Below are 18861 nucleotides of genomic sequence, written 5' to 3'. Positions count from 1 at the left end.
GTGGTTGATTTTCATATATAAATGTGTTCAACGGTAAGCTGCGAAAGGAAGGTATTTTATTGTTTCTCTGACGTCTGATCACCAGCTTTATTTCTAATGTTGGACAAACCCAAATTTGGATGTGATCTACAACTCCTAGGCTGTCCAGGGTTTTAAGCCAAAAGTAGGGCATTTAAAGTCCCTTTGAACGGACTGCTGACTTTCAACTGCAGCGGGCACCGTAAACTTCTTTTCGTGAAAAACCAATCCTATTGGTTCTTATGATCTCGTTGATTCGTCGCCTAAATCATGGAATGAGTTTCAAAACAAAATAAAAATAAAAATTATGGTTGGGATCTAAGCAAGCTGCAGAATCAAGGTTGGTGTGTCCAAACGGGCCTTTTGGTCATTCATGGAAGCTAACCATGTGCTAGATGCCACAGGTTTCTGTAATGAGAATAACTTTGATAGTCAAATGTATGGTGGATGGTACGCAACCACTAGGAGGTTCTATTTATGGTACAAAATAAATTCAAACTACCATACCAATCGTACTCCTCTAAGCACTGCCCTTTCCTAACCGGGCTAAAACAAGTCTTGTAGGGAAAAGAGTTGAATGATAAAAAGTTTGAAATGGTCCAATTTAAGATTTTATTTTTCTCCCATAATATCCCTTCACTCCTTCCATCAAATAAATAGTTTGCTCATGTTCCTACTTTTAGGATGCTAGCAATGTCCCCAAACTTTTAAAATGGCACACAAGTGACCTACTGTTTATTGTTAATATGAACCATTTATTGTTAATATGAACCATTCATTTGTACATACAAATAGAGCAAGCAAAAATCATGTCAAACATGTGATCCTAAGCTTCCAATCAAAAGCATAAAAACGAACAGCGAAAATTGCATGGAGAAACCAAATAGGTCCAATCATCATCTAGATGTTGGCTTTTCAAAGCTCAAATGGTGACAGGCGCAGCACACGTACAAGGGAGAGAGAGAAAAAATGTATTATATATTTTCTCAAACAAAGCTACTGTTACTATAGACTGCTACTGCTGTAAAGAGAATTTCTTAAACAAAGTTACTGCCGTAAAAAGAACGACTTGCCGTTTTTTTTTTTTTTTTTTTTTTTCTACACTTCACAAAATAGCTATTTATAAGATTAGCTAGTGTTTACAAAAGACATTACTGTCCCTGTCTAGTACATTCACCAAAAGTAAATGGCATTAGGCAGTCAAACAGTTCTTATGGAGAAACCAACAATCTGGATGAATCTGGATGAGAAAGGGAGGATGCATCTGTTAGATGAATCTGCAAAGGTAGGGAGGATGCATCTGGTTTGCACGTTCCAACACTCCCCTTCAAACTAAAACCAGCTTTGTTCCAAGCATAGAGCTAAGTTTCTTGAATGTATCAGTCAACAATGCTTTGGTGAAGATGTCTGCCACTTGTTCAGTAGTATGACAGTACTCTAACTTCACTGATTTCTGCTTCACTTGATCTATCAGGAAATGATACCTAGTATCAATGTGCTTGCTCCTTCCATACTGCTCTAGATTTTTAGCTAGCTTAATTGCGGACTTGTTATCTACGTATATAACTGTGGATTCTTCCTGTGGATGTTTTGAAATCCTTTAACAGGTTCTTTAACCATATTGCTTCATAGACTGTGGACGATGCTACCACATACTCTGCTTCATATGTGGACAAAACAGCTACACTTTGCTTCTTTGAGTTCCATGTGAATGTTGTCGATCTAAGATAGAAAGCATAGCCTGTTGTAATCTTTCTTTCGTCTTGGTCACCACCCCAATCACTATCAGAGTATTCATATAGAATCGCTTCATCATTGTATAGATAAAAGAGACCGAATTCAATAGTCCTTTTGATATACATTAGAATTCTTTTTGCAGCCAGTGTAACTTTTTTGGCGCTTTCATATACCGGTTTAAAAGCCCAACACTATATACTATATCTAACCTAGTGATTGCGAGGTACCTGAGGCTTCCAATTAGGTTCTTGAATAAAGTTGAATCAACATTTCTTCCTTCGCCATCTTTTGTGAGTTTCAGGCCTACTGCAATAGGTGTATTCACGGTTTTACAATTGGTCATTCGAAACTTCTCAAGAAGTTTTTTTGCGTAATTCTTCTATGATATATAAATGCCCCTAACTTGTTATTTCACTTCGATGCCTAAGAAGAAGGATATCAATCCACCATTATTTATCTCAAACTCATTGAACATAGCCTACTTGAATTATTCAAACATCTCTTGGTTGTTTCCAGTGAGCAACAAATCTTCAACATATAAACAAGTTATAAGCATATCGCGATGGACATTCTTCTTTATGTAGACGAAATGATCTTATGGACATTTAACGAAACCATTCTCTTGAAGATAACCGTCGATCTGTATATTCCAAGTATGAGGGGCTTGCTTCAACCCATAGAGGGCTTTCTTTAGACGATACACCTTGTGCTCCTCCCCTTGCATGACAAAGCCTTCAGGCTAGTCAACGTAAACTTCTTCTTCGAGTACTCCATTTAAGAATGCGGATTTCATATCCAGTTGGTAGATCATCCAACTGTGATGAGCTACAAGGGAGATAATCATCCTCACAGTGTCAAGACGAGCAACTGGGGCAAAAACTTCTTCATAGTCTACCCTGTATTTCTATTTATAATCCTTTGTTGCAAGCCTTGCCTTATATTGTTTGATCTTACCATCGACATTCTGCTTAATTTTATACACCCATTTGAGACCAATGTTCCTTTGGCATTTAGGGAGTGAGATCAGTTCCCATGTGTGATTCATCTCGATAGCATGGATATCTTCTTCCATAGCCTTTCTCCAACATTCTTCATTCACGGCCTCCTCGAATGTGAGAAGCTCATAGTCCGCATACAGGTAAAACATACTCACTTCCTCGATTTTTGCGTAGATCTCGTTGAGACTTCTCATTTTGATAAGAGCCAAGGGTGAAGGAGAATTAGATGAAGATTTGCTGGCAGAATTCTGATTTGACAAAGTACTTACAGGGGAGATGGAACGTACTCCTGGACTTCTGCGATCCCAAGGGGGTGAAGTTGGTGTCTGTTCCTGATTTGCATGTCTCTCCTCTTCATATTCTTTAGCCTCGACCTAATTTTCTTTGGCCGAATCTTCCTGGTTCCACTTCTAGGCTTCTTCCTCGCAGAACACCACATCTCTACTTATCACCACCTTATTAGTTAGTCGACTGTAGAGCTTGTATGCTTTTGACTATTCGCTATAGCCGATGAAGATACACTTCTCGTCACGATCATCAAATTTTTTCCTTATTCCTTTTGGAACTTGAGTGTAGGAAATACACCTAAAGATTTTAAGGTGTGCTACGCTCGTCCTATAGCCGCTCCATGCCTCCTGTGGTATCATGAACCTAACGCTCTTAGTAGAACACCGATTGAGTAGATATGCATTACATGCAACTGCCTCTCTCCAGAAACTCTTTGGTAGGCCTTTTTCCTTCAACATGATCTTCGTCATGTTGAGGATGGTGCAGTTCTTCCGTTTCGCAATTCCATTTTGTTGTGGCGTATAAGTTGTAGTGTACTATTGCTTAATGTCATGTTTCCTACAATATTGTTGAAAAACATTTGAGGTGTACTCCTCATCTCTGTCAGATCTGAGACCTTGATTTTGTAGCCACTTTCATTTTCAACTTGGGATTTGAAAATTTTAAAGATATAAAAGACTGCTGACTTTTCTTTAATGCAGAATAACTAGAGTTTTCTACTGTAATCATCAATGAAGGTAATGAGATATCTATTACCTTCAAGAGATGGTGTCTCCATGAGTACATAGATATCAGTGTGAACCAATTGCAATGACTCCTTTGCTCTTTGGGATACTCTAACTGGGAAGGAGTTCTTTTGCTACTTGCCAAGTGTGCATGCCTCACACACATGTTCTGGAGCTTCAATAGTAGATAATCCATACACCATGCTTAATGAGGACATGAGCTTAAGGCCATTAAAGTTCAGATGGCCAAAGTAAAGAGGTCACTTCCATGATTCATTATTGGCATGTCCATAAATACACTTCTCGAGCCTTGTGTTTATATGGAGTGGAACATTCGATTTTTCGCCATTTGGACATCTGTGCCACATGTCTACCGCATGTATCTTTTAATGACATAACTGAGTTATCCATGTGTATCACATACCCCTTTTCAAGTGGTTGGAAGATGCTGAGGATGTTACTTTTCATGTTGGGTACGTAATATACATTATAGAGGAATTGTGGCTCACCATTTTTCTGGTAAATTTTGATTTTACCTTTACCTTTCACTGAAGTTTTTGATGAGTCTTCGAACGTCACATCGCCATGAACTCTTTCTATGAGTTCCATAAAGAGCTTGTTGTCGCTGCACATGTGATTGCTTGCACCCGTGTTAAGATACCACACAACTAACTAATCACAACCTTTTTCTTGTGCAAGGAAGAGTGTGGTTCTTTCCTCATCATAATTTGATGCTTTGACATATTTGGATTGTTCATCTTAATCCATTGGCTTGCTCCAACAATCTGATGCATAATGGCTGAACTTGTTACAATTTCAGCACTGAATATTTTTCATATTTCCATGACCTCGTGTGGATCGGCCTCTACCATTTCCTCTACCATGAAAATTGATAAATTTTTGTTAATTTTGTAGATTGCTTGGATTATATCCACGCCCTCTTCTTCTTGCATGATTGTTAGTGCCATGACCCCCAAGATGTGTATGGCCACCTCTTTGTTCATTTAGAGTTAACTTAGACTTTAAGGCATGTTCAAGCATCATTCGTGCATTCTTTTGCATTCGTTGCTCATAGACTTGCAATGATCCCATCGACTCTTCAATGGATAGTTTTTTTTTTTAAAAAGTCCTTTAATTCTTCAATCGCCACAACCATGTGCTCATACTTGGTTGTGAGAGATCACAATACCTTTTCCATGACACATATATCTTCAACTTTTTCATCATTTGTAACGCCCCGGATTTTGAGGGTCGAGTAAAGCTCAATTCCCGAGATCCAACACATCACTTATGCAATATAGATAATGATGTTTAAATGTTGTCAATATTAGTGCATTAAACATGAGTAGGATTATACTAAAATAGCATATCATACTCCAGAGGTAATTTGATTAAGCAAGCGGAAGATTGTAATGTGCATATTTGAACAAGTAAGCGATTTACAACCTCCAGAGTATAAGCATGTAACTAGGCTGAATGTTTACATGTATTGTTTTCAAAATTTACAAAATAACAAAACATAAACTGTCCAACTATCTCATAACACTGTAATCCCGACGACGTAGCTCTAGGTCTACACAGACTTGCTTGAGAGCTGCATGTAGGAGAACTCCTCCTCGTCTATGAAAACCAGCTCTGTTGCGTAAGCCTCATTGTCATCTGCAACTAAAACAGAGTCTGGTTGGTGTTTTAAAACACTGTCCCAGAGTGGGAGTGAGTGATCAACTCAGTAGTACTATAAGGCAAATGTTAACATGTTATCAATTCAATCAAGCAGTAATGATGAAGCAGTACAACAATCATTCCTAACTACTCTTATTAATGTAAGGATGATATGCAGTAATGATACATGCTCTCGCCTGCACTCCCTCAGCTACTTCATCAATCATTCACGCATGACAAACTCCCTAAACGTGCGCTTCCTCGCCAAAACACATGCAATGCGATGCATGGTCGTGTTAACCAAGTTCTTCATTAGGCTTATTCATATAGTAGATTCGAGAAGCTAAGGTACCTCCCTTTATATCATTTACCTAAGCGGGGATCCATCTAGGGTCGTCAATCCTAGTTAATCACATACGTTAGGCAAGTTGTAGGGCCTTAATGAAAGCAGTGGATAGGTAAATTCAAGTGTTTATACTCGAGGTCACTACGGGAGGCTCGTCACCTGAACATAGGCCGACAGCTCGAATACAGTGTCCCATACACTACCATATTCGGTTCATAAGTTTGGGTTGCTTAATGGTCACTATGGAGAGGCTCATCACCCCAGCGTAGGCCGACAACTTGACCATGGTGTCCCATACCATTATGCCCGGCTCGTGAGTCTTAGCGAATCTTGGCACTATGGTTGAAACGGGTTTTACATTGGTAAGTGATACCTTAGATTCAAGCAGTAGTGTCCATACATGGTAAATAGATATTAGGCCAATTGGGTTATTTGACAAGTTCGATTGGTACGAGCGCACGCTGGATTAATCGACATGGAGCGCATAAGCACTCCACATGGCCTAACCACTGTCGACAATCACCGTATGACTCAGATTCTTCGAACGTATCCAATGTGGCGAGACTAGTTTGGCCACTTAATCGGGGACCGTTACCGATTGCCTCGACTACGTAGTAGTCCCAATCATACTCAAATGCAATTGGTAGTCACATGTGATAATTATAATAGCATTTAACAAACAATTCAAATATAAATCTCATTTGAGCATTTCATCAAGCACATTGAACATATTGCCAAATGTTTACATTTCATCCATAAATTGCGTAGTTGAAATTAAGATTATATGAAGAAAATTATATATATATAAATAAGGTAATTGAGAATTCTATCTCAACACCCTTATTAAATACAATTCATCATACAATTTCTCATCTAGACATTTTATCAAACACTTAGACTGCACATTACTACATACATTGACTAAATTAGTTAAAGTATATATTATGGCAAATTCTTTCACAAAGGAGTTGTCATACATACAACAAACATGAATTATAGATTAATAGTCATGGCAAACACAAATCATAATTGCAAGTTCAATCAAACATTTCAACAAACACATGTAATGCATATTTGTTCAACGTAGTTCATACGTGTGTAACATATGGAAAACGTCATAACTAAGATCATATGGCAGCAATCAAGTCAAACATAAATCATTGCTGACATTGAAAGCCTTGAAAACTATAACCTAAACGTTTATAGTCTACACCTTTTGTCGGAATACACTATTCGGACTTGGTTTGAATCCTATGTTCCCAAATACAGCATAGCAGGTACCTAAATCAGGAAATCGTTAGCTAGGTTGAAAAACAACTATTCTATACTTCAACTACGGCGTTAGGGTTTAGATTTCTTACCCAAATCATCATTGAAACGAGTTGTGTAGCGTAAGATAGGTGTATCGGCACGTGATGTTGTGGGAAAAATCCCAGCAAAAGATCTCCTAAAAATCCTCCTTCCTTCCTTCCTCTTTTCTCTCATTTTTTTTTTCTCTCTTAGGGTTTTTAGGAAATTCGTATGGAATGAGAATAGGTGGGTTAAGGGCATTATATAGGCCCAGAACTGATGTCAATGGCCCCAAGGCCATGGTATACTTAAGTTATAGCCAAAGGGTGCCTGTTTTTGACAAACAGGGCCCTTAGGAAGGTCCATTACTCACCTACGGTGTAGGGTAAGTTCCTTAACGATGGATCTACGCCAGGTTGTGGTTTCGAAGCAATCGGTTTAGCGGATTGACTGTGAAGGACCTGTATCAGATCAACAGTCGTTGTACCTCGATCAAGGCCACAGGTATACCGATAGGTGCAGGAAAATTTTCCTGATCCGTGGGTGAAGTTCGGTCAGAATCTGATAGTCCAAAGTCTTCAATTTCGCCCGTAAGCGAATGACCCAATTCACTTAAGTTTCATTTCATTTTCCAAAGATATTCGCATTTCTCACACACTTTACTCAGGGCTCAAGTTGTGCATTTCTGGATACTATTTGAGCTCGATTCCCGCGATGGTTGTTAAGCCTAGTGAGGCGGTTATAACCCTATAGTTTCGCGGTAATCGGACTTTTAATGTGCGACCCAAGTCCGATACGGAGTTTCAATGTGCTCTCGAGAGCAACTGGGTTTTGGAATTTCTCCGAGGTTTTCAAGTAATGTTGAGTTAGTGATTTTAATGGTTTTGGATTTTGTAGTTCATATAAATAGTGGTTCAAACTAACCCGCCGATTAACTTAGTTCAGCACTTAATTAATTTTCGTTTAATTTCTATAAAATACGATTGTCATGCTCCAGACTCGGTAATCGGAATCACAAGGAACCCAATGGCCAGTTCTGGCCGTAACAGCCTCAATAGTACCCCATTCTCGGCTCCTGTAGCAGGTTCCGATCCTGGGATCCTACAAGGAGGATTTTCATAATAGTATAATCATTTCCAATACGAGCATACACATGATCACAGCAAGTACATTTGAGAATAACAAAGGCACACATCGTAAAATTCACTATAAATTTGAACTTTTACAATCATCAACACTGGAATCCTCACTGCTCAACTCTACTCCATGCTCTGCTACTACGGCGCCTACCTAGAGTCTCCTGCACGCATCAATCGTGCATGAGCTTATAGAAGCTTAGAGGGTGGTGAAAGTATGTGTCATGGTGTACAGAAGAATAGTAGGAGGTATAAGGAGAGAAGCATGATCAATGAACATATCACTAGCCTTACCAAGGCTTACCATGAACGCGATGCAATGAGTAATAAGTGCCATACCAAGGCAATGCATGAAAGGGTTTGTACAACCAATGCTATTGCAATGCAAGTAATGTCGGTGCTTATATCCAAATCATAAGTCAAGTATATTTCCAATCATAAGAAAATCACCGGGGTCCATTACACTGCTGAATGACTGCCGCTCTGCAGACCCCGCACAGTCAAACGAGTGTAAGAGACCTCACTACCCGCCTGTGGACAACCAATCACCAACAAGGCCTGAAGGTAGCGGACCCATTTACCAGCTGATTAGACTCAGCCTAGCAATGCCTCCTCACACCAGGCAGGTAAGGCCACACGCCTATCCAACTGACTACACGACATGGGAGCCGCGGCCTAACGGTATAAGGCCTTCGTGCGCTCATATATTCCACCCGGTCACGGCGTTGGAGCAGATCCTTGGTACCATGGAAGTTTTGAGAATTTCACCCATGGGTATCCTATGCACCTGGTATGCTCAACTAATATTTCTGGTGTCCACATATACGGCCATCCACGAATACCCCTGTGGAGGCAAGGCCCTGATGAAGTAAAGGCGGATATCCACAAGCTATGCAATGCCAGATGCATGAATCACATAATCACCCATGCATCAATCCCAAACATCCATCTCTCGGGGAGATACCAACATGTCCTACACAATGGCACAACCATGGCCAATCATACATCAACCAAGTATGCATATGATGCGTATGAGAGTGAGCCATGAAGATGAATAGGGGTGCTAATGAGGTGAAGATGAACTCTCTACCTAACCATGAAGGGTCTAGGTACTTAACCAATTCCTCATAAGGAATACAACCTCTAGTGGGGGCCTATATACCTAGGGTAGCCCACAAGACTAAGGAGAAAAATGGTATGGGCCTAAATAGATGAAACGGGCCTAGCAAGGGTCTGTGGTAGGCCTTTAACCACCTATAGAAGCCCATGAGCCTACCTTAGGACCACCAATGTGGACATCCAACAACAATTGGTCCCCAAGAGGTAGCCCATCTCTAATTGATCATGGATCAAGGCCCAAGGCCCACACAACATCAGAAATAAGAAATGGGCAGCCATAATCATACCACAAATACTCATGTTAGGCTTCAGAAAGGCGGCCTAAAGCCTATCCAAAACATGGGTCCAAGGGAAACACACATAGCCCAACCCATATATACCACTATGGTCCCATAGGGGAAAGGTTAGGGCCCAACATAAAGGCTACTAATCCTATATATTGTGGTGGCCTAGTGGGTAGCCTATTGCTCAAACCACATGGGCAAATGTCATGCTCTTAGTCAAGTAAGTTGGGCCTACAACCCGGCCCAAGTATTAAAGTTGATTTGGTGGGCAACCAAGTGCCCATCTACTTGTGTAATCCAACCCACTAACCCAACACAATAGTATAGTAAAAATGGCCCAAGAGTTCAATGGGCCTATCTGGAAAGTTCCAGCCCAATTGGGCCAAAAGAGTTCAACAACTAGCTACATTCATGGACCCAATTAAATTTAACTGTGGTAGGCTTCAAAAGTGCATTTATTAAGCCCAACATTTAAAGAACCAAAGGTATAAAATATTCCCTCTAAGATCTTCACAATGTGGTGGGCCCCACTCCTCAAAATTTCAGCCCAAAGGCCAAGCATAATTATAATAAGTTGCTGAATTTTTAACCCAATAGTTTATGGGCCTATTGGAGTCCAGTAATTGTTTCATTTGATTAGAACATCAGCCCAAGTGGTCTAGCTATCAAGTCAGAGGGCTCCACCACATAGGGTTACATCATACGACACAAGGGAGTAGGTGGGCCACACTGCTAGAGCAAAGTCCAGCAGGTAGCCCACATGGGGCGTCCCATATGGGCCTAGGTGGTCCAAGGCCTGGACGGCCTGGATATACATACATCAAGCGGGCTCCACGTACACTAAAGTGGGTCCCACAGGGGATGTACATGTAGGGTGGACCCTCCCTATGTGGGCCACCCATGGATGGGACGGCTGGGATATACAACACATCAAGGTGGGCCCATGAAGCAGGCTGGACACCCCAGCCTGGGTGTCCCTGCCTAGCTGGCCACTCTCGGCCATACCACAGCCAGGTCAAATGTCTATTAGGTCTGAAATTTTACAGAGTGATACTTCCATAGTTAAGTCACACCCCCACAAAATTTTAGAATTTTTGAATATTATTAAGTATTTCAATTAATTTAAACAAAATAGTCTGTACAAAAAATCGGACAGACCTGGACGTCCCAACATGGTGGGCCAGTCCGGCCCTCGTCACAGTGTGCACAAGGGTCCATTGGCCCTAAATATTGGTAGGTGGATCCCAACATGAGTGGACCACTTCTCTGTAAATTTTCATAATTTTAGGATACCCATAAGTATTTTAATTAATTTGAAGGATACAATCTGTACAGGGTGAAGTATTGCTGGAATATGACTGTGCTGAATTTGGGCCATTCCAATGGATGGGTCCTAGGCCTCCAAAATTTTGAAAATTGAGGGCCAAGGTCTCTCATCATACATACAATAAAAGGAAACCCAAAAAGGTGGCCTACTATCATCAAAATAATTTATGAATTTCAGTTTACAACAGTCTACATTACTAGACTGCACAACAGAAAATCAGGCTGACCACCTCTCTTGGTCCACCCTTTTAGATAACCAAATGGAGTCAGTTGGGGCTAAAATTTGGCATACTCATAGGTGGGGTCCACACCTTCAAGAAACATATATTATATGAGACCAAACACCCCTCTAAATGCCTAAAAATCTGGCCTCAAGATGACCCAAAAATCTGTCCAGACAGTTCTGGACAACAACATACAGCTGAAAATAAATAAATATAAATACTATTTAAAAGGGGATTTAATCCCAGCAAATCATGATATGGACCACCCCAGTGGGCCCCACAAACATCCAGACCCTTCCCATTGCAAAACACCCCTTGCATGTGCCCCATATAGGTGGATTAGGGGGCTCCAACGTCCAAGGGTGGACTGTCATGGACGTCCACCCTCCATGGATGGTCTGGATATTTTTGGTCCATAAAGTGGACCACACACTCATAATCAGAAGGTTATCAACAAAGGAAAATAAGGATTCGGCCACAAGGGAAGGGTCTCCGCCACATTGAGGCCCTTCCCCTCATCACTCATGCACACACATTCCACTATCACAAGATATACAAGATCTACATGATCATAGGATTTCTACTTGAGATCTATGGTGGAGATGCAATCTCCACCAAGGATCAAGGGTCTAGATGACCCAAAGATCCCTGATCAAAGAAGGAAAAGCCATGTAGGGGTCCATGAAGAATGACCCCTTGCATGGAACATGCATGCAAGTAAGATGGGCTATGAGCCCTATCTATGAAATCTTGGGGGCCACCACCATCATTTGATGGGCCACAAGCTTCAACATAAAAAAAGGGAAGAACAAGTAAGAAATGGAAGAAATCTGAATTTGCAATTACATGCACACCCACCTTAAGATCTCTATCAAAACTCCACTCCAAGCTTCTAACTATCCAAGGAAGCAAGGTGAAGGGTTGAGATGAGTTTTCAATGGAGGGATTGAGGGGAAAAAGGAGGAGAAGGGGTTGGAAAAGAGGGAAAATGGGGCTGAATTTTTTTTTGCAAGAGAGAAAGAAAGAGAGAAGAGAGTAGAGAGAAATGAGAGGAAGAGTATGGATATTTGCTAGAAAAGAGAGAGGGAGAGTAATCATCAATCTCTCTCCTAGATAAGAGAAAAATCATCATAGCCTATAGTGATATAAACTATGTTGCTAGGCTAAAGTAGGGATGGGTAGTGTGTGGGTGGTGGGTGGTGTAGGATATGGGGGGTTTAGGTAGTGTATGGGTGGTATGTGTTGAAATTTACATAAAAGAGGGTGACCACCTTGAAAAATGTGCCCTCCACACTAGGTGGGCCACATGATCATGCTCAAAGGCTACAAATGAGATGCACACAACATATGATCCACACATCGAATGGACGCACAAGACACGTCGTTGGAACTGCGGCGACGATGCGGTCACGATGGTATAGGTCTCAACTCGATCTGAGTTGGGTCTTCACGACTGGGCTCACGGATGATTGCAAACAGTATCCAAGAGTCACAGGTCACCGGGATTCAACCGGTAGGACCGTGGGACTAAGATGGATAGAATGCATACTTACACCCACATGCAGACAAGTGAACTCGGGTCGGGTCTCACAACGATCCTTAGGGATTTCTTCCTAAGGTAGTACTTGGGTCTTTGTACAAATTTTTTTGAGACGTTACAATCTGCCCCCTTAAAAAAATTCATCCCTGAAATTAGTACTTTTTCCTCCTCCTCGAGGATTTGAGGGTAGTTCTTACGGACTTCGGCCTCTGTTTCCTAAGTAGCCTCTTCCTCATTGTGGTGAGTCCACAATACTTTCACGAGCGGGATCACTTTGCTGCGTAGCACTTGCTCCTTTTTATCTAGAATACGCATTGGTCGCAGTAAATAGGTAGCATCTTCACTCAACTGTACCTGCTACCACTTGATAATGTGAGTAGGATTAGGAACGTATTTCTTCAGCATCGATACGTGAAATACATTGTGCACGCCGGCGAGCGGTGTGGGCAAAGTAAGGTGGTATGCTACCACACCCACTTGGTCTAGAATCTGGAACGAACCAATGAATCTCGGAGTTAGTTTCCCTTTCTTACCAAATCGAAGGACTCCCTTCATTGGAAAAACTTTCAGGAATACGTGGTTCCTAACTTCAAATTCTAGCTGTCGCCGTCTTGTATCGGCGTAATTCTTCTCTTTACTCTGTGCTGTAAGGAGTTAGCGTCTAATAATATCAATATTTTCTGAGGTCGCCTGTACTAAATCTGGGCCAATCAAACTCTACTCGTCAACTTCTGCCCAACAATGGGGTGCTCGACATGAGCGCCTATACAATGCTTCGTAGGGAGCCATGTCAATGCTCGCTTGGAAGCTGTTGTTATAAGCTAACTCAGCATAGGGAAGACAGTCATCCCAACTATCCTTGAAATCGAGCATGCATGCTCGCAACATATTTTTTAATATTTGATTTACCCGTTTCGTCTACCCATTGGTTTGTGGGTGGAACGCGCTACTGAACTTCAGTTACACTCCCATTGCTTCTTGGATTCGAGTCTAGAAAATAGATATGAATCGCGTGTCTCGATCTGATACAATCTCCATAAGCACTCCATGCAGCCATACGATCTCCTTGATGTACAGCTTGGCTAAATCATCTACTAAGTTTGAAACTCTAATCAGGAGGAAATGAGCCGATTTCCTCAATCGGTCCATAATCACCCAAATGGAGTTATGCCCCTTTCTCGTCTTCGGTAACCCGAAAATGATATCCATAGATATGAAATCTCATTTCCATTCAGCTATGGGCATGGGCTGAAGTAATTCAAGAGGTCGGCGGTGCTCGACCTTGACCTGCTGGCACGTGAGACAACAGGATACGTAATCTACTATGTGGGCCTTCATGTTATCCCACCAGTACGAACGCTTCACATCTCTATACATCTTTGTACTACCAAGATGCATTGTCATCCTTGAATTGTGAGCGGTGTCCAGGACTTCCTTTCTCAAGTCATGGAGATTCGGAACACACAGACGACTATGATATCTCAAACCTCCATCTAAGCTAACCCTCCATTCAGAGTCTTCACTGTCACTTGCTCGTTTTCTCATTTTCACCAATAGTTCATCTTCCTTCTGAGCCACAATGATTCGGTCATCGATAAGTGGCTGTACGTGGATGTGTACGACGCTCTAGAATGGCACCTCTACTGTAAGCTTCTTTTCGAAGTCTCGCAAAAACTCTACCATATTCCATTCTTCTATTATTAGCGGAGCTACAAATTCTATTATCTTCTTATGGCTCAACCATCAGCCATATGGTTTGCCTTGCCAGGATGGTAGGAAACCTCAAACTTCAAGTCTTTCAAGGTTTCCATCCAACATCGTTGCCTCATATTCAGGTCTCTCTGCGTGAATATATACTTAAGGCTCTTGTGGTCGCAAAAGAACTCGAACTCCTCTCTGTAGAGGTAATGTCTCCAGAGCTTTAATGTAAAGATAACTACTGCCAATTCCAAGTCACGCGCAAGGTAGTTTTCTTCATGTTTCCTCAACTGTCGCGATGCATAGGCAATCACTCTGTCCTTTTGCATAAGGACAACCCAAACTAACATGAGACGCGTCGGTGTATATAGTATATCTGGCCCCTTGCTCTAGCAATAGTAACACGGGTGCAGATGTCAGCTTATCCTTTAATTCCTGAAAGGCTGCTTCTGCTTTCTCGTTCCAAGCAAAGTTAAGATCCTTCCGAGTGAGTTGAGATAACGGTCAGGCTATCTTGGAAAAGTCTTTAATAAATCGACGATAGAAGCCTGCAAGGCTGTGGAAACTCCTCACTTCAGTAACCGAATCGGGCTGTTCCCAGTCCTGTACGTGGTCACCTTGGCAAGGTCCACGACAATTCCTTCCTTGGACACCACGTGTCCCAGAAACTTGATTTCTTCCTTTTAGAAGTCGCATTTCAAGTATTGAGCAAATAGCTGATTCTTCCTGAGAGTATCAGAGATTGCTCGCAGGTGTTCTTCGTGATCCTTTCGGCTCTTGGAGTATATCAAAATGTCATTTATAAATATAATGACGAACCGGTACAAATACGGTCGAAACACTCAGTTCATGAGGTCCATGAACATGGCCGGTGCATTTGTAAGTCCAAACAACATCATAATGAATTCATAGTGCCCAAAACTAGTTCTGAATGCTGTTTTCTACACATCTTCATCCTTGACGTGCAATTGATGATATCTGTACTATAAGTCAATCTTTGAGAAATACTGTGCCCCTTTCGACTGGTCGAACAAATCATCTATCTTGGGTAAAGGATACTTGTTCTTCACTGTCACTTGGTTCAACCTGTGATAATCAATACACAATCGCAGCGATCTGTCTTTCTTCTTTACAAATAATACAGGTGCTCCCCAAGGAGATACGCTAGGACGTATAAAACCTGCAGCCAATAGATCATCGATCTGTCTCCTCAACTCCTCATTTCACATGGAGGCATGCGATACATCAGTAGAGAAATGGGTGTCACACCAGGCACAAGGTCGATAGTAAAGTTGATCTCGCGCCGAGGAGGTAGTTTAGGTATCGTTCTGAACACGTCCGTGAAATCTTGGACTACAGGGGTGTCCCTAAGTGTCAGACCATCAACATTTTTCAATAAGGAAGCATAACAACTTATGCGGTAGGGCCAACTGACTTGAACTGGAAAAGTAAAGGTCGTGCCCTTAGGTCCATGGGCTGTCACTAATCTGGTATCGCAGTCGATCACTGCCTTCATCTCGGTGAGCCAATCCATGTCGAGGATGATGTCGTAATGATGCAGTAGGGTGGCAATCAGGTCAATGCGCACCGTTCTGCTCCCTAAGTCTATTGAGCAATCTTTAAAAAACTTAGTAGCGTCGGAGAAAGTCCTTGTCCCGGTAAGGACTCTCACCCGAATCATAGGGTTAGTGCCCAACCCCAAACGCTTGACCGCAGAGCATGATACTATCGATATAGTGGACCCGGTGTCCACCAATAAGAATACAGGTGTACCTTGAATATGAGCAGTGACTTCAAAGGCTAAAGGCACTGCAGTTGTTGACTCAGATGCTCCATCTGCAAGTGCATGTACACACACTTATTGAGGATGATTCGGTTGCACTGCCATAGGTCGTTGAGGTGGACTATTTTGAGGTACGATTGGTCTGTAAAAGGTTGTGCTGGCAGTGCTGATCGTAGAAGTGGAGCCGAAATAGCTTGTGGCAGCTGGCGGTTAATCTTCTGAGGCGGTGTAAAACCATTGTCTCTCATCTTAGTGAAACAATAGGTGTCTATATGGCCCATCCTCTTACAATAGATGTACCACAGATCTGATCGCCTCTGCTGGGTCAGTGGAGCCATAAGCTTGGGAGGCGAATCTGCATGTGGCCTCTTGCCAAGGAACGGTCGGTTTGACAATTTAGGCTGAGGCCTCGGTCCCACGGGCATATGTGTACGGGATATTCTGTCTCCATCCTGCTCAGCTCGCGGGGACATGTTCACTAGCTCAGCATAATTGAGAATGCTAGCGCAATACATCTTCATACGAATATCGGGTCGTAAACCCTCAAAAAATTGCCGCATTCTCATCGGCTCGTCGGCTAGATCAAAGGAGCATATCTGGCTAGCTCCGTGAAGCAGTTCTCGTACTCAGCTATGGTCATTCCTTCTTGTTGGAGGTGGAGAAACTCACCCTCCTTTTCATTCGATAAGTGAGGGGAAAGTACTTCCTATGGAAGCGATCTCAAATGTGTCCTAGGTCCACACGTGTCCTGGGGGAACTGTTCATAGGATGTTGTCCCACTATAGACTAGCTTCCTTCTCGAACATATATGTAACCATATCTACTTGCTTTGCCTCAGTATAGTGCAATGGTTTCAACATCTTGGATATACGATCCAACCAGTATTTAACGTCCTTGGGTCTGTGAGTATTCGCAAAAGTGGGATGACGGAAATGCTGAAAGTGCTCAAAAACACCGATGGTATTCATGTTTCCAACAGGTTGCACAAGTGGTGCAGGCGGGACCATATTCATATTTTAGGCAATGGCCCCCGCAATAGTGGCCCAAACTTATTGTTGTTGCTGCATTAAGAGCATCATCTGCTCTAACCTATCAATGGGAGGAGCCGCTTGAGGCATGTGTGGCGTCGATGAAGACACACAGTTCTGCTTCAGAACCGGTGGTGCAAAAGGTGTTGGCCTATTAGTGGGGCCAGTGGCCGGCTGTGAATCTGGCATTGTCTTAAAATTCAAGCCCAAGCTAGGGTCCGTCGGTTATCATTCAGGGGAGGTGTCCCGTTAATCGATCTGCTAAGTACGAGACGTGCGATGTTCCGAGTGTTTTTAGGAGGCATTCCCTATATACAACATAGGGTGCAACATGTGTAAGATTTTGAATAACAACGCTCAATTTTCCAAGCATTCTACACATTTCAAGTCAAAAGAAGCTTCATGCATTTCATTTAACCCAAAATTGTCACAATACATGAGATGTAGTCTTACATGGACCATGACAGAAGATGCATGTGAGCTAACCTAGTAAAAGCTTTAAACAGCAACTACTCTAACATAAAACGAAACCCACCAAGACTATTACAAAGATAAGCAAGAAACAAGGAAAACCAAAAGACGACTACAACACATGTCTAGTCCTCTGACTCTGGTGAAGGTAGAGGCGCACCCTTGTCCTGCATACAGCATAGGAGAGTTTTCAAGGTGCGCAACATTCTCTTGAATTTTTGTTTCAGATAGGCCTGATTCTCCTTGACCTCTTATCTCAGGGCGGCCTGGTTCTCTTCAATCTGAGGCATGCGGGCTTCTAAGGCAGCCCAATCACGGCGGTCCTCACGAGTAGCAGTAAGAGGTCCCTCACCTGAATCCTGGGCCTCCTCCTCTTCCTCACTGCTTTCCTCATCATTTCCTTCCTCAATGCTTTCCTCTTTACTGCCTTCTTCCTCTTCACTCTCTTCTTCAATTTCATCCCCGGACTCATCAAGCCTTGCTTGTCGCTGCCTGGGGCCTATGCCCATATTGTTGAGCATAGTGTCACTAATGATATGAATTGGGGCATGGTTCTCCATATGGAGTTGGAAGCCGAAATTTTGGGCAATCTTACAAATAAGTCGACCGAAGGGAAGTGAGGCATCTCCCCATGTAGATCATGTAGTACCCACAATCTAAGACAAAATGAATGTAGGCAGACATAGCTTGTCTCCCTGACCAACTCTGTATAAGAAATCCACCATAAGTCGAGTGCATTCTGTGCGATTACTTCACCTGGGATACACGTTATACGTGAATATGTGGTGGAGCAGGCAGAAATCATTTGTTATTTTGGTCGATGCAAGGCTATTTCCTCACCTCCACCGCTCAAGCTGGCCGTAAAGGAAACGTGTGCGATGATTTCTTTCTCGTTCACTAGTAAGGTTTGTCTCGCTAGCACATATAAGTCCACGTTCCATACCCATGATACGAGCCACCACATCTACATTAACTATGGCCTCCTCTCTCCCTAAAGGGATAGTAAACTGAAGAGGCTCCAATAGTGGATTTCGTATATGAGTGTAGAAGGCTTGTACGGTGCTTTCATTCGCATGAGTATTTCCCTCAAATATGGGACCCCACCCATTTCCAGGAGCATGTCCATCACTAGGTACAACCCGAAAAGCTTTTCATCAACATGAGCCTCGAATACAACTTTGCGGTCAC

Source organism: Magnolia sinica, chromosome 10, assembly GCF_029962835.1.
Source record: "Magnolia sinica isolate HGM2019 chromosome 10, MsV1, whole genome shotgun sequence".
In the NCBI taxonomy this organism is placed as follows: domain Eukaryota; kingdom Viridiplantae; phylum Streptophyta; class Magnoliopsida; order Magnoliales; family Magnoliaceae; genus Magnolia; species Magnolia sinica.
This window is presented reverse-complemented; position numbering follows the sequence as displayed.